This window comes from Diabrotica undecimpunctata, chromosome 8 (assembly GCF_040954645.1).
Source record: "Diabrotica undecimpunctata isolate CICGRU chromosome 8, icDiaUnde3, whole genome shotgun sequence".
NCBI lineage: Eukaryota > Metazoa > Arthropoda > Insecta > Coleoptera > Chrysomelidae > Diabrotica > Diabrotica undecimpunctata.
Genome location: NC_092810.1, coordinates 43,071,604 through 43,086,258, shown reverse-complemented (window position 1 = coordinate 43,086,258; position 14,655 = coordinate 43,071,604). Strand labels below are relative to the sequence as shown.

The following is a 14,655-nucleotide window of genomic DNA, read 5'->3' as shown; positions in this document are numbered from 1 at the left end:
CGAGCCGGAAAATAGAAAATGAGCGGAAATGTCATAAAAAGTGATGCGGATCGTTAAAATCACGTCCGTATACAGAGTGGATTCATTTCATCATGTTGTGTGCGAAACAATTAAGCAATCTTTTTAGTAAATTATTTAAGTAATTAGTTTTTCTTCTTTCCTTCTTTTTGTCCAATTTGGTTTATTTTATCTCTCCATTTTTTCTGACCTTGTCTGCCCTTATATGTTTCTGTAATTATCACGTTGACATTGTTCTACTATTTTAGATATGTATGGGGTAATCGAGTTGCTTTCTCATTCCACTGTAATCTGTCTAGTTTACCATGCGTTGCGATATAATCTACCAGCCAATATTTTCCCTCTTCTCTCAGCCAGTTTACCATTTCTGGTTCATCCCGTCAGCACCGCAGGTGTTTCCTGTTTTAGTTTTTTTAAAAACATAAACTCTTTAAGCTAATGATCTTCCTTTCACCTTTCTTCAGTTATCGTATTTTGTCTGTTTTCATAAATTTTATCTACTTTATATTTATAATTATCTCGCACTCTCGGTTAAGAATTATATATCGTCCTTGTAGGACACATACATATCGCAACTCACTCTATGCATGTTCTATTCTGTTCTCGGTTAATAGAACCATATCTCATCTTCGTTATCGCACACACAATTAAATACTCAAAGCATATACAAATACTAAATACGACATAGCAAAGTATTGTTTAAACTAAGTTTTCAAGACACATTGTATTAAAAGTGTTTATAAAAATCAATTGTGCTCCAATAATATTGTAATGAAAAACAGCTCAAGGTGGCCAAAGAGGAAAGATCAGGTGTTAATAAGCTGATGTCATTAAATGTCTTTTGGCACTTAATTATTGAAATTTTAGGTCAGTGATCCAGTACGTTCATTCAACCATACGGTATGTGTTTCTAAACAAAAAAGAACAGTGACCCTCAGGTCGAATCCCATTCTTACTTCGTCGATAAAAAGACGATGAAGAAGGAATATTGGTGATATTTTAACGAAAAGTGGCTCCTTGAGTAGCCTGGTATTAAATCTGCATAGGTGGTGACACGTTGATGGATACTGCTACTGAATACCAGTCCCAGGGAAAGAACTCTAGAAAGATAAAAAAAAGTCTTTCTATATTTTTAACAAGAGTAACACTTATCGCAAACAAATGCGAGTTCTCGATCACAACGTATTTTAACATCACTAGCCATCGTAACAATAAAACTAATACAAGGTGTGTCTTTTTAGTTATATAGCCGCTTAGAGAGCGCCATCAATAAAATCTTCCGACACAAATGTAACCTTAATCTTTTGTTGACATAAATTAAGAATTTTATTGCGATACGTCGAGTAAATATAGTGAATTTTTGAAATGATCAAGTAAACAGCTATGTCTCGCTGAAATGGTTTCTGTGTTTGGGAATAAAGCATCACACCAGTCAACTATTTCCTGCTTGTATTGCGAATTTCAGCGTCGTCGTTCCAGTCTAAGCGACGAATCCAGACCAGTTTCACCCAAAACAGCAGTCACACAGCAAAAGATTGATCCGGTTCGTCAGCTAATTAAGAATGACCGTCGTGTAACATGCCGGGAGATAGTCATCTTTAGGTATTTTAAAGACCTCAATCCAAAAAATATTACATGAAGAACTGGGTGTTACGAGGTTGGTTTCCCGTTGGATTGCTCATTTGCTCACAGAAGAACAAAAAGCAGTTTGCGTCAATTGGTGTCAAAAATATTGGAATGGTTCAACAAAGGAAGCTCAATATACGTTTATGGTATTGTTAGTGGCGATGAATCTTGGATTTACTCTTCCGAACCGGAAAATAAACTCCAATTTGCTGTGTACGATGAGGAAAAATCAACAAAAGTGATCCGTTTTTGAAGAGTGTCAAAGAAAATTGTCGCAACTTTTGTGTCAAAATGTGGTCATGTGTCAACAATTGCTTTAGAAGATCGAAGAATGGTTACTTCTGATTGGTATATAACCGTTTGTTTACCAGAATTTATCGCGAAACTCCGACAAAGCAACACACAACGGCGAATCAGCCTATATCAGGACAATGCAAATGCTCACACTACCCAAAAGACGAGAGAGTTTTTGGAGCTTCTCAACATCGACTTTTTTACGTTACCAAAGATAAAGAATTCAATGCGTGGACAGCGATTCCAGTCACCAGAAGAAGCCATCGATGCCTTTAGAACAGCGATTTTATAAGTGTCAACTGAAGACTGGAAGAACTGTTTTACCAATTGGTTTGAACGTATGCAAAAGTGTATCTATCTTGGTGGGACATATTTTGAAAAGCAATAAAGTACTTAAAGTTTATATATTTTTTGTTTTTGTGGCTATATGCAAAACTAAAAAGACAGCTCGTAATGAACTGAAATCTGGGTGTTAGAATATTTCGCCGGCTTACAAGCGAAACACACTAAGTCAATTTTTTTCACTTTTGAGGTATTTGCAGTATTTTATTTATATTTTATATAAAAACGGTTATTTTTATTATTATTATGTTTCTCACTTAGTCTCAAAAACTATATATGATTCAGGCAAAACACACTAGTGACTTAATGTATTTCACTTGACTACGAATGAACCTACCGACTGACTTACTCGGAGCGACTTGTCCAATCTTGTAAAAAAATAATTATTTGTTTGGGTATAATGCATAGGTTTTGTCAGTTTTATTCCAGTGTTTTGCGTGATAAGTTCGTTAACAGTTGTGAATTTTGTGTGTATTTATTAATTATTCTTGTACGAAAAATGAGACGTACACAAAGGAAAACCCTACAAAAGTACCACTGGTAAAATGCAAGCTCCTAAAATTCCAAACGCGGTTGATTGCTTTAAATGCCGATTTAAGTGCCAAAATAAGTTTTCTAAAGAGAACCGGAAGTTGCTATGTCAAAGTTATGTCAGGTTGTCATTTCAAAGACAGAAAGATTTTATATTATTGAATGTGCTTTATAATGAAGTAAAGGGTTGCAGGTCTTGAAATGGAGAAAATAGCAAAATGCGATCCAACGCAACATCCTATTTTTTCCAAGTATGGGAAATAAAAGCCCAGTGTGTCAGAAATTTGTTTCTAAAACATTGCCAAAGAGCAAAATGAAAGGGACGAATATAGTAGAATAGACAGTAGGGGTCCCTGGCAATAAAACTTCAGAGGAAACGAGAATAAGACCAAAAAAACACATTGAAAGCTTTCCTGTTGTAGAAAGTCACTACACTAGAAAGTCTTCAAAAAGACTTTATTTAGATTGCAATCGCAATTAAAAAAGAATGCACTACCTGTTTGTGGAAAAGTGTAAAGAGGACAATTTGCCAAGCTTAAGTCAGATAACTTATAAGCGAATCCTTTGCAAGGAATTTAATATATCATTTTTTAAACCTATGAAAGACCAATGTTTAAGCTGTAACGAATACGTTATAGAAGTCATTTAGACAGAATACAGGCTGCAATGAAAGCAAACAATTCAGACAAAGAAATAGCGAAAAATAATAAAAAATTTAAATCAACTACAAGTGATATACAAAGCGGTTTACAGATTCCATCATCACAAGTAGGTCTCTTGTATTATCTTAGAAACTGGATTGTCAGTTTAAGCTTTAGAATCACAATTCATTTAGTGGGTTGAATATACAATTATTGTCAATTACCATTTTACAGTTCAGCTAACAGTCTATATTTAGAACTTAATTTTCATAAATGCCTAACAAGCATAATTAATGCATTTGTAAATATTAGAAAGTTGAACCTCTATAATTTTACAATTTATAAATCGGCTCCACCAAATGAGGCATTCTGTTATTTTTAGCCGAAGTCAATGGTAAGCGTGGAAGCTGTGAAATTGGTACTTGCCTGGGACTGTACATTAATTCATTATCTGGTATAGAAAATATAACGATATTTCAGATACATGTGGAGAACAGAACAGAAATATTCAAGTATTTGCTCTGCTTTTACATATTGTTAAAAATGATCTGAGTCTTTGGATAATTGAGCAAAAGTTCATCGAAAGTGGACACTTCTATATGGAAGTAGATTCCATGCATAGCGCTATTAAAAGTGCCAAAAAATGTGGAGATTTTTAGTGTTCACGAATATAAAAATGTCTTTAAAATGGCCTGAATGGGCAACAATAGGAATAAATCTTCATATAATACTCGTGAAGTTAATTATAACGAATTCTTGGATTTGAAAAAGCTTGCAAAATTTACTATTATTAATAAGAAAGAGGATCAAAAAGGACAAAGGGTCAACTGGTTGAAGGTAAAGTGTTTTCAGTATGAGAAAGTATAATTTTCATGACGAATATGAAAATATTAACGTTAGTTTTGTACATCGTGCTTCTAACAGAAATGGCAAATAGGACAATAATGAAAACTTGGTTATTCCTCAATTAAATTCTAAACAGTTTCAAATTTTGGATGCAAAGAAAAAAGATTTGATAAAGCTCTATGCAAAAAATAGTTCCGCAAGCACTCCATACCTGGTTCAAAAGTTCTTCTTCTGTTCGAGACCAAACAGAAGAGCCAGCAGAAAAGGATTCAAGAAGACATTGAACATTAAAAGCATACATTTTTTGTGACACACGTTTTTTGTTTTGTTATACCTGTTTTTTGTATTAATGTTCTTGTTTTGTGAAAATTTACATTAAAAAACTAAAGACTTATATAAGTAAAAATTATTGTATTATTTACAATGTTAACGAAACCTGCAATAATCTGCAAGGTTTAGTAATAATCGTATGACAGTAAGTAAATAAAAAAATATACGTAAGTCATACTTTGCTAGCAAAATTAAACAAGTAAAACACACTAACTTAAATGCTACGTGTAAAAAACATGTTTTTTACATGTAGCATTACAATGCAAGTCAACGTATTCAAATCGAAAATTAAACAAAAATTAGTAATTTGGTAATATACAGTGTGTAAAAGCCAAATGGAATAAATTCATTATTTAGGTTACTGTACATATTTATAAAAAATCCCGAAACACGTCAAATTTAAATTATAACTTGACATTCTTTAACGTGAAAATGCAACCCCTACCTTCAACCCCTTTAGAATGACAGGTACAACCCCCAATTTTTAAAATAGGAAGTATAGGCTTGTGATATATCGTTTGAAAGGTCTTTTCATTCTCCATTCAAAAATGTTGTCGCTTTCAAGTTTATTAAGATTAATTAAGATAAAATAAATTAAAATCATGTGGTTGCCGAAATTCGCTACAATACAATCAAAAACTAAAATGTAATGCAAAACGTAATAAAATGTAGAACATGAAAAACAACTATGAATGTTAATGAAGTAGATGTTCAAAATGTTCACCGCGAACGTCTTGGCAACATCCTAATCTCAAATAAAACTGTCTTCTAACATTATTTAACATAACAGGCGTGATCGACCTAATCCCAAGCGTTATTCGTTCTTTTAAGTCATTTAAATCAGAAGGTTTAGTTTTGTACACATGGCTCTTCACATATCCCCATAAAAAGAAATCTAATAATGTAAGATCAGGTGATCGCGCTGGCCATTCAATCGATCCTCGCCTCCCTATCCACCGATTGGGAAATATTGTATCGAAGTACTGCTGGACATTAAGTTGGTAATGTAATGGTGCTTCATCCTGCTGAAACCATATCGTATTCGCTGGAACTTGAGGGTTTCCTGGATCAGGATATAAATTTGCCAACGTTGGAATGACATCATTTTGAAGTAGTGCCAAATAATGGTTGCCCTCAATGAAAAAGGGACCAATGATATTGTTTCCTACAATCCCTGCCCAAACATTAACCTTTTGAGGGTATTGAGTGCGTTCTTCTCTCATCCAGTGAGGATTTTCCGTGGCCCAGTAGCGGCAATTTTGCCGATTAGCATGACCGTTAAGTGAAAAAGTACACTCATCAGAAAACATAACGTCTTCTAATTGGATAATATTGTTATTCAACATGTCCATCATTTGCTCACAAAAAAAAGTTCTCCTATCAAAATCGTCTTCCATGAGCTCCTGAGTAGGTCTCATTTTATAGGGATGCAATGTATTTTCTTTTAATATGTTTACTATCGATGTATGGCTAGCATTGAATGTAGTGGATGCCTGTCTACTCGATGTATGTGGATTTTCCTGAAACTCAAGCAACACATCTAATTTGAGTTCATCAGTCAGTGAATTGGCAGCTGCTTTTTTTATCTGCCTTACATAACCAAACTCGCGAAACTGCTTCTCTATTTTACTTATTGTTCCTTGGAATATAGGCGGTAAATTAGGAAATTTCTCATGAAATAGGCGAGTTACTTCCTGTTGTGTTCGGGTGTTATCTCCATAACCAATCATTTGTAAAACTGTTATTTTATGCATTTCCGTTAATCTAACCATTTTTCAGAATTGAATTGAACGAACCTTTTACTTAAATTAAGATACTGACAACTTAAATAAAACAATTTACTAATGCGTGTTAAAATAACGTTGTTATGGTTTTTGTTCACTTTCTCATTATCAAGACCTAAACGGGAAATAAGTTTTGAGTATATTTTAGCGAATTTCGGTAACCACATGATTTTAATTTATTTTATCTTAATTAATTTTAATAAACTTGAAAGTGACAACATTTTTGAATGGAGAATGAAAAGACCTTTCAAACGATATATTACAAGCCTATACTTCCTATTATAAAAATTGGGGGTTGTACCTGTCATTCTATGGGGGTTGAAGGTAGGGGTTGCATTTTCACGATAAAGAATGTCAAGTTATAATTTAAATTTGACGTGTTTCGGGATTTTTTATAAATATGTACAGTAACCTAAATAATGAATTTATTCCGTTTGGCTTTTACACACTGTATAATTTACTTCTCGTCAGTAATCATTATGAAAACTTTATGAAAACTTTCGTATAATTACAAAACAACGAATAAAAGTTTTAAATTTGAAAATTCATCAAACTCTTAAAAAAAAAAAATTAAACCACGATTATCTCAAAACTATGTTTTTTGACTTGAGTGTGTTTCGCTTGTAAGCCGACGATTTTATACCTTTTTTTTCCAGAAAACTTGAAAACGTTCAATACAGCATTTTTATTACTTACTTGGGGGAAAGAAAATGCAGCTGCGTCTCTAATACGCATTATTTTCGTCGGAAAAATTACATATTTTTAACATCGTTACACTTAGACAAAATTAATGACATGAGAACTTACGTACGGCTTACTTATACATAATAAAACAGTGTACGAGATAGTGTAGTCAGATTTTGGTACAGTAACGTCAAAACTTTTAAGCTTTAGGAAAATAGAATTCTACAAAATAAAAATGCCTAAACTCGCACTCTACACAATTACTTCAACATCTAACTGTACCTTGATTCGACGACGATTAATTAATAGGCGTCTGTTATAATCAACCAACATAGAAATTTTGATTAGCCTCTTATGTTGGAGGAAAGGAACGACTATAATAATCATAACAAAATAACATTTGATTCATTTGCGGGAGGAACTATTCTAATTTGTCGCCTTTTTGTTATTATTGCCAAAGTTTATAAAATAACGGAATAAGTTGTTTTTTTTCTATCGAATGTGATTAAATATTCCATGTTAATTATTTTGTGCACCACCAACTTAGTTTGCACTTTTATAAACACAATCTACAGATAACATCAATTCCTACTTCAACTGTCACACCTTGTAGAAGGCATAAGTGGCAAAAGGAAGGTCATCCTTACAAATTCGTCCGCTATATTATTGTTTAGCTTCAGCAGATCGTTTCGGCGTGTCTGACAAAGAACGGCGCTCAGACAGACGGCGACGTCGTCCGTCCGAAACTACACCTAAGGCCAGGAAGACGAATCTAGTTAACGGCGGCCAGTCGCGAGCGCTAGTCAGGTGTTTTAGTTGGCGCCTCCTACCGGGGGCATGTGATATTTTACGTTATGGTAAGTAATAGTTGCGAGGAGGATATGCCCGAACTTTTCATTCTCCTGTGTTAGGTTATTGTTTCGTTTATTGTCATCTCTCCTGTCAGCTTTTACGATGCTGATATTTCGTTTTAACACTATCTCTTTCTTGTCATCTTCTTGTAGAGTTTCGTGCTTTTGAAAATACGTCTATATTTTAGAAACAATTTTTTGTAATTCATTTTATAGACGGCATATTATGCATAAGAAAACATGACATCCTGTTTTTTCTCTGTAAAATCTTGAACCAGGGTGGATCTGTAAAAAATTGACTAAATTTGGATGGGAGAGGTGGCATTCGGAGTTTTGCAGGATAACCTGCATTACGTGATAACTTTAGTAATAGTAATTGATTTATCCTCACTCTCAAATAGGTCGGGGTCGGGAAGATTAATAAAAAAATTTAAATATTTAAAAATGACTAAAAACATCGATTTTTTTCTACTTCCCTTGCTTATAACTTTAAAACAATTCGTGTTTGAGCAAAGTCGTAATGAAATAAAATAGCGACAATTGAATTTTCTATAAAATACGGCTAGTTGAAAATGTTAAAAATTAAACAAGCCTTTTCTTATTCAATGTTTTTCAACCACTTAGAATGCACTTAGGGCCTTCATAATTCGCCCAGAAAATCTCTATAACATAATAAAACAGCCCACCAAATTTCATTTAAATCTATTTAATAGATTTCGCATAATAATTTTGCAATCTATATTAAAAAAATAGACCATATACAAGTTGTCCAGAAAATCTCCTGACAAATGAAAACCGAAGATTCCTCAGATAATTTTAAAACGATTTAACCCAATTTACCTAGTCCGAAAATGCCTCCTAAGAGAGCTAGAGCTCTTTGAAGATGGCGCCTTGTAAGTAGTTTTTTCTTATACCTCCATAATCCTTCTATTTAGAAAAACGAAAACTGGTACGATTATTTATCAGAGTTAAATGGATTCCATTAATTGCGAATTTCTAGTACCGTTCATAGGTATCCGTTTTGGGTGGGTCAACGGTTATTTTAACACATAACTTTTTTGTCTTTAACTTTTAAGAATTTGTGATACTAGATTATTAAATTTTTAGGTATATATATATATATATATATATATATATATATATATATATATATATATATATATATATTAATGTGATATTAAAAGTCAGAGGTGCGCCAAGCAATTAATGAGCTAATTAATTAATTAATTAAACTTATTGAAATGATGCAATTATGATTTTATCACACTATTTAATTCTCTTATCTCAGGGTTATATTTGTGCTTCAATATCTATGCTTTACATATGATAGGTAAGGTCTAAGGAATACCGGAATAATAGTCATATATGATACAAAATTATATATTGAAATAAAATTCACACTCAAATATCTTAAACAAAAATATCTCATACAATGATTATCAAAATTTTGTTCTACGTACGTGAACTTTCAAAAATTAATGGTATATACTATATAAATTAAAATTTCAAATCAAAATTGTTGTTCTATATCTATGATAAATATTTCTATCTTTTCTGAAGCAATTAAACAAAAAACTTTGTTGATAAAGAAAAACTGACGAATGGCAAAAAAAAACTATCTCTCTGGAGATGAGTTGTCCAAATCCTTGTTCCTTGTAGCCTACACTATCTATTCTTCGCAGTTCCCTAGGTAATCAGCAATCTTACAACAAATTATTGCGAGCCTCTCGTCTTCAATGATCTCCTTCAGATGCACGTATCGTTCAAAAGACGCTAGCCTCTTCTCCTCTCGATAAACTGAGTCTCTCGTTCCGGCCTGAACAGTGACTCTTGGAATATATAAGTAGAAAAGTATGACTTACAATATTTTACTGGATGAGCTTCCGTCAGGATACACTTAGTCCACGAAAACTCACAAACATTCACTTCTAATGCTTACTATCAGTTGGGAACCGAAAAAGAACAACGACTGTTTGCCTTGCACCCTTGGAAAAACAACTGATTATCTTTTTTCCTTCTAAAATCTAGCTAAACTCTCATTCCTACACAAATATCCCACTTTTTCCACTCTTTGCCAATCAGAGTTCGCCACACTTATCCCTATCTACCATTTAGATGACAAACAACAATTTTACCTACAATTATAAATTTCCTAAAAACTATTAACATGCTAATCGGTTTCTACAAATTCTTAAGAACTAACGGAGAAATATAATTTCTAAATTCTACCCTATTGTCTTATTCACTGTACAAGTCCATTTGGAAAACCCGGTCGTATTGTTCATTTCACTTAAGCTCCCTCACGTCACTCTAATATATTTTACAAAGAAAATAATTTATGCATATATTAAATTTTGTTTACTACAGGTAATCCAAAGATAATGGACTTTCATTTCTTCGAAATATCTTTTATAGTTTATCAGTTGAAATATTTTGAATTATTATATTTTATTCTTTGAAAATTATTAAGAGCAATCCAATATTATTTTCAATTTTACATAGCATAACAATATATATATAGTTAATAAAGATTAATAAATATGAAATAAAATTTTGTTTATAGTTGATTGAAGTAAAAAATACTAATCTTGTAGATTTCATAAAATGTAATTTTTAGCTATTGATTAAATAAGAACATAAGTACAATAAATACATTTCTTAAAACGTTGACTACTCGTCGAATATTCTATACATTTCCATGCAAGCCGAGCATGTATTGTATGTTTTCTTCAAAAACGTACCATAAGTGGTACACAATAATGTACTCAAAAACTGTATTCATATATGGACGTATAACATGTAACGATTCTATCTGTTGTGTACGTTATATGAACACAACTACAACTACATGAACTTTAAATGATTATATTATATCGCATAGGTTGCTTCAATTTGTGGGTAAATAAATTCTGGCGGGACAGTTTGGTACTTTGCCAACAGCTGGACGCAACTTTCGGTACTTTTATGATAATGTTCGTCTGACGATTTTAGATTTATATTGAATAGAATAAATATTGAATAGTAACAAGTGTTGAGGTCCGACGAACTTGAAGAAATGATTGAAAATATGAGTTATATTGAGTGTGAATTTTTAAAATACTTGATACGCCTTTCGATAACATACCTGTGCGAGAATGAATTTTCCGTAATGCTAAATATGATCTAACCTGATCTTCGACTATATCTGATTAACATCGAACCAGATATTAATAGGTTATGTGGAAATATTCAAGCACAACCTTCTTGCTCATTAGTTTCTTATTCTAACTACCTATATATAAAATCTAAAAGTATAACCTAAAAAAAATTTACTCTTGTTGAATTTTATTTTATAAATTCACTAAAATTCCAGCATAGAAATTATAGTTTATTAGATTACCTATACTTCATCTAATTTACTTACCGTTGCATGTCATTCGCGTCATAACCTGTGAGGTCACATGATACCAACACGAAATATTTAGGCGGTAGGTGTGTTCTTTTTTAGAATCACTTTGCCGAGTACACTGGCATTACAGCCACTAGACATATTTTATTATATAGGCGTAGAAATAATATTTAAAGATTTCTATTAATGTTAACTTAAAGAAATACACAATAATATGTTTCATTTAATTTGTATAAATTCATTATAAAGCGTTTTTATGAAGAACATTTGTTCGGAACACACTGTAACTGTAATCGAATGAAGGTGATATTTTGGCATAAATTGGTAACACTTATTTGACAGTTGCGGTGTTGACTAATGTTAATAAGTAATGAAAAAAGTGTTGTTTTTGTTTAAGTATTCCATTTTACATCTTTATACGACGCATACAAGCGGCTCAAATTGTTTTTAACAAGATTATTTTTTAACTCTTGTTTTGTTTGTATTTATTTACATTAAATATTAATTTGTTTTGTTGTATAATCCACTTTTGCAATAATTATTGTGACCTATTTGATTTAAAATGGATTCAGGATTTTTTTATACTTTGGCAACTATGTCAACTTCGATCTCTGTCAATGATAATGACGTGCAACGGTAAGTAAATTATATGGAATATGTTCAAAAAGGTTGAAAACCACTGCTCTAGATTGACATTTACTTATTTAAATATGGTTAAAACCACGTCAACAGAGTGATATGAAGTATTTTTAAGAGTTTTTATTTTGAGAGTGTGCCAGGTCAACCATTGACCTCTAAACACAACAACTTGTGTTAAATGTGTTGGGAGTTTTTATAGTTTCAGTGGCATATTCGTCTTTGACGATTGGAGTAATAACCCTGTCTCCATGTGCAAAATATAGTCCATCAGTAGGGTGCAAACCCTCCTCCTTTATCCGGGTTTGGGACCGGTAAAAGTACTGTTAAACTATTTGGTCCACCCAATAGCACTGCTGGCGGATTTCTGCTTGGAGGCGAGAGTCGGAATTGAGTATTTAAGCTAACATTCTAAGAAACTTAGGCGTTCTTAGTAATAATATTTTATGTCTTCAAAGACTCTGTAGGTACTCACATTATTGGATGATTAAAATTACTGCAACATTTGATGCAAGAAAATTTCAAATTAAATAAGTGTCATAAAAACTCTGATAGCAATTTTTATAGAGTTATAAAACAATTTTTACGATTCAACTTGTAAGTATAAATATCAATTCCGTTCTAACGTTTTCCTTTTAAATAATAACTGGAATCATTCAATAATTCCCCTATCCATGTAAAAGCTCATAAAAAAATAATTATCTAATGACGTACGTTTTTGTGTACGCCTACCCAATTTGTTTATCAAAGTCAACTTTTACCTGCTCGTATTTGATATACGCGCGAAAAGTGGGAATTGTTAGCGAACGAATTGGATTAAACGTATTGTCAAAATACAATTAAAAATACTTGACCCGAATTTATCAACCGTTCGAAATGTGGTGTTTGATATGCAGCGATATTTTTAACTTTATATGCCATATATTTGCGAGGCTATTTCACACTCATTATGGCGACCATAAAAAAATGTTATAATTTTGTTTTATGACGGTTTTGTCGTGAGATTCCTGTAGTTTATTAGTTTGTACCAGGATGATTACTTATTTTAACACAGAAAACATTTTTTTGTTTGATAAAAAACTTTTTGTATCTACAAACAAAATTTATTTCAACACCTTATGTTTTCAATATATTTCCTTTTTCCATCAGTTTTAATAGATTTTACACTTCTTTTATTCTCATCTTACCATAAGCGACATATAGATCCATTCTGAAAAATCCAAGTTTCAATCTATAAAAACAGATTTGTATAGTTTTTCATGTTTATATTTTTTATTTAATCTCAAAAATTCTGCTCTCTTCACAGCAATATGAGACTGTTGCATCATTCCCCGTCTTGGATCATCTTTTAGCCAATTAAAATTAATGTCTTTCAGTACAATACTGCTGTAAATAGAAAGATTAGATTAGATATTAGGATAAAAGAAAACCAAGATGTAGCGAAAGCAGTAGACTATTTAACAACAGTTTTACAAACAACAGGATGGGAAGCAACACCACAGCGCCAAAGAAGTGTGCAAGAAAGCCATAATATCCCCCTCTATATAAGAGAACTTGTAGCAGAAAAAAGAAGAACTCGACGCATATGGCAACAAACGAGAAACCCAGTAAATAAAACGTACCTAAACAGGATAAGTCATAGACTAAATAGAGCATTACATGAAGAAAAAACGACTCTTTCCACTCTATATGGAAAGCTACAAAAAAATTAAAGCGACCGATAATAACAAATTCAATAATAACAAGTTGTTCCCATAAACGAGATTATACCACAACACCAATTCTGAAATTACACCTAACAAACCAACTATACTTCATACTAAAATCTTATCTTACTGACCGTTACTTCCAAGTCAAAATTGAAGACAGCTACTCAAATTACCACATCATACAATCTGGCGTACCTCAGGGTAGCGTTTTGGGCCTATTTCTGTATCTGGTATTTACAGCGGACGTTCAATACCTTCTTAGCTACTTTTGCCGATGACACGGGAATCTTGGCAGTGGATATCGACCCTAATGTAGCATCGCAGAAATATACAAAATCATTTACTCCAATTACAAAATTGGCTTAAGCAATGGAAGATCAGTGTTAATACTAGCGAATCAGTACAAATTACTTTTACAACAAGAAAATCTACTTGTTCACAAGTTTATATTAATAATGCTCCCATTCCTATAAAACCAGTTGTTAAATGTTTGGTATTTCACCTGGATAAAAAACTTACATGGACAACGCACATTAAAACTAAACGGAAACAACTATAATAGATCTTAAACTAAAAAATATGTACTGGCTGTTTAACAAAAGGTCTCAGTTATCTCTTGAAAATAAACTGCTTCTGTACAAAGCTATACTCATACCAGTTTGGGCATATGGAATAGAACTATAGGGCTCTAGTAAACCTTCAAATATGAAGATACTTCATACATTCCAATCCAAAATACTCCGTATGATAAGTAAAGCTCCATGGTATGTATAAGCTAACCAAACATCTGGACATCCCATTACTTAAAGACATAATAAAGAATCACTCAATAAAATATAAAAATTGCACCACTGATCACAACGAACTGATAAATAAATTATTCACCCAACCACTTGCCGAAAGAAGATTGAAGATATTATGGCTAGAAGACCTACCGCAATAATACTTAGAGAACCCTCACTGGACGGTACCTAA

General features: G+C 32.4%; 1 protein-coding gene across 8 annotated transcripts in view; it reads left to right on the top strand.

Moving 5' to 3' along the window:
* The window catches only part of ATP8A (ATPase phospholipid transporting 8A1), a 187,280-nt gene that overhangs the window by 46,479 nt on the left and 126,146 nt on the right, over positions 1-14,655 (top strand). The window contains exon 1 of one of the 8 annotated variants that reach the window (XM_072540152.1): positions 7,824-7,953. The exons of the other annotated variants lie outside the window; for them this stretch is intronic. The gene's annotated coding sequence lies outside the window, so the exon portion shown is untranslated. Of the gene's footprint in view, positions 1-7,823; positions 7,954-14,655 lie in introns of those variants that run through there. 8 annotated transcript variants of the gene reach the window in all.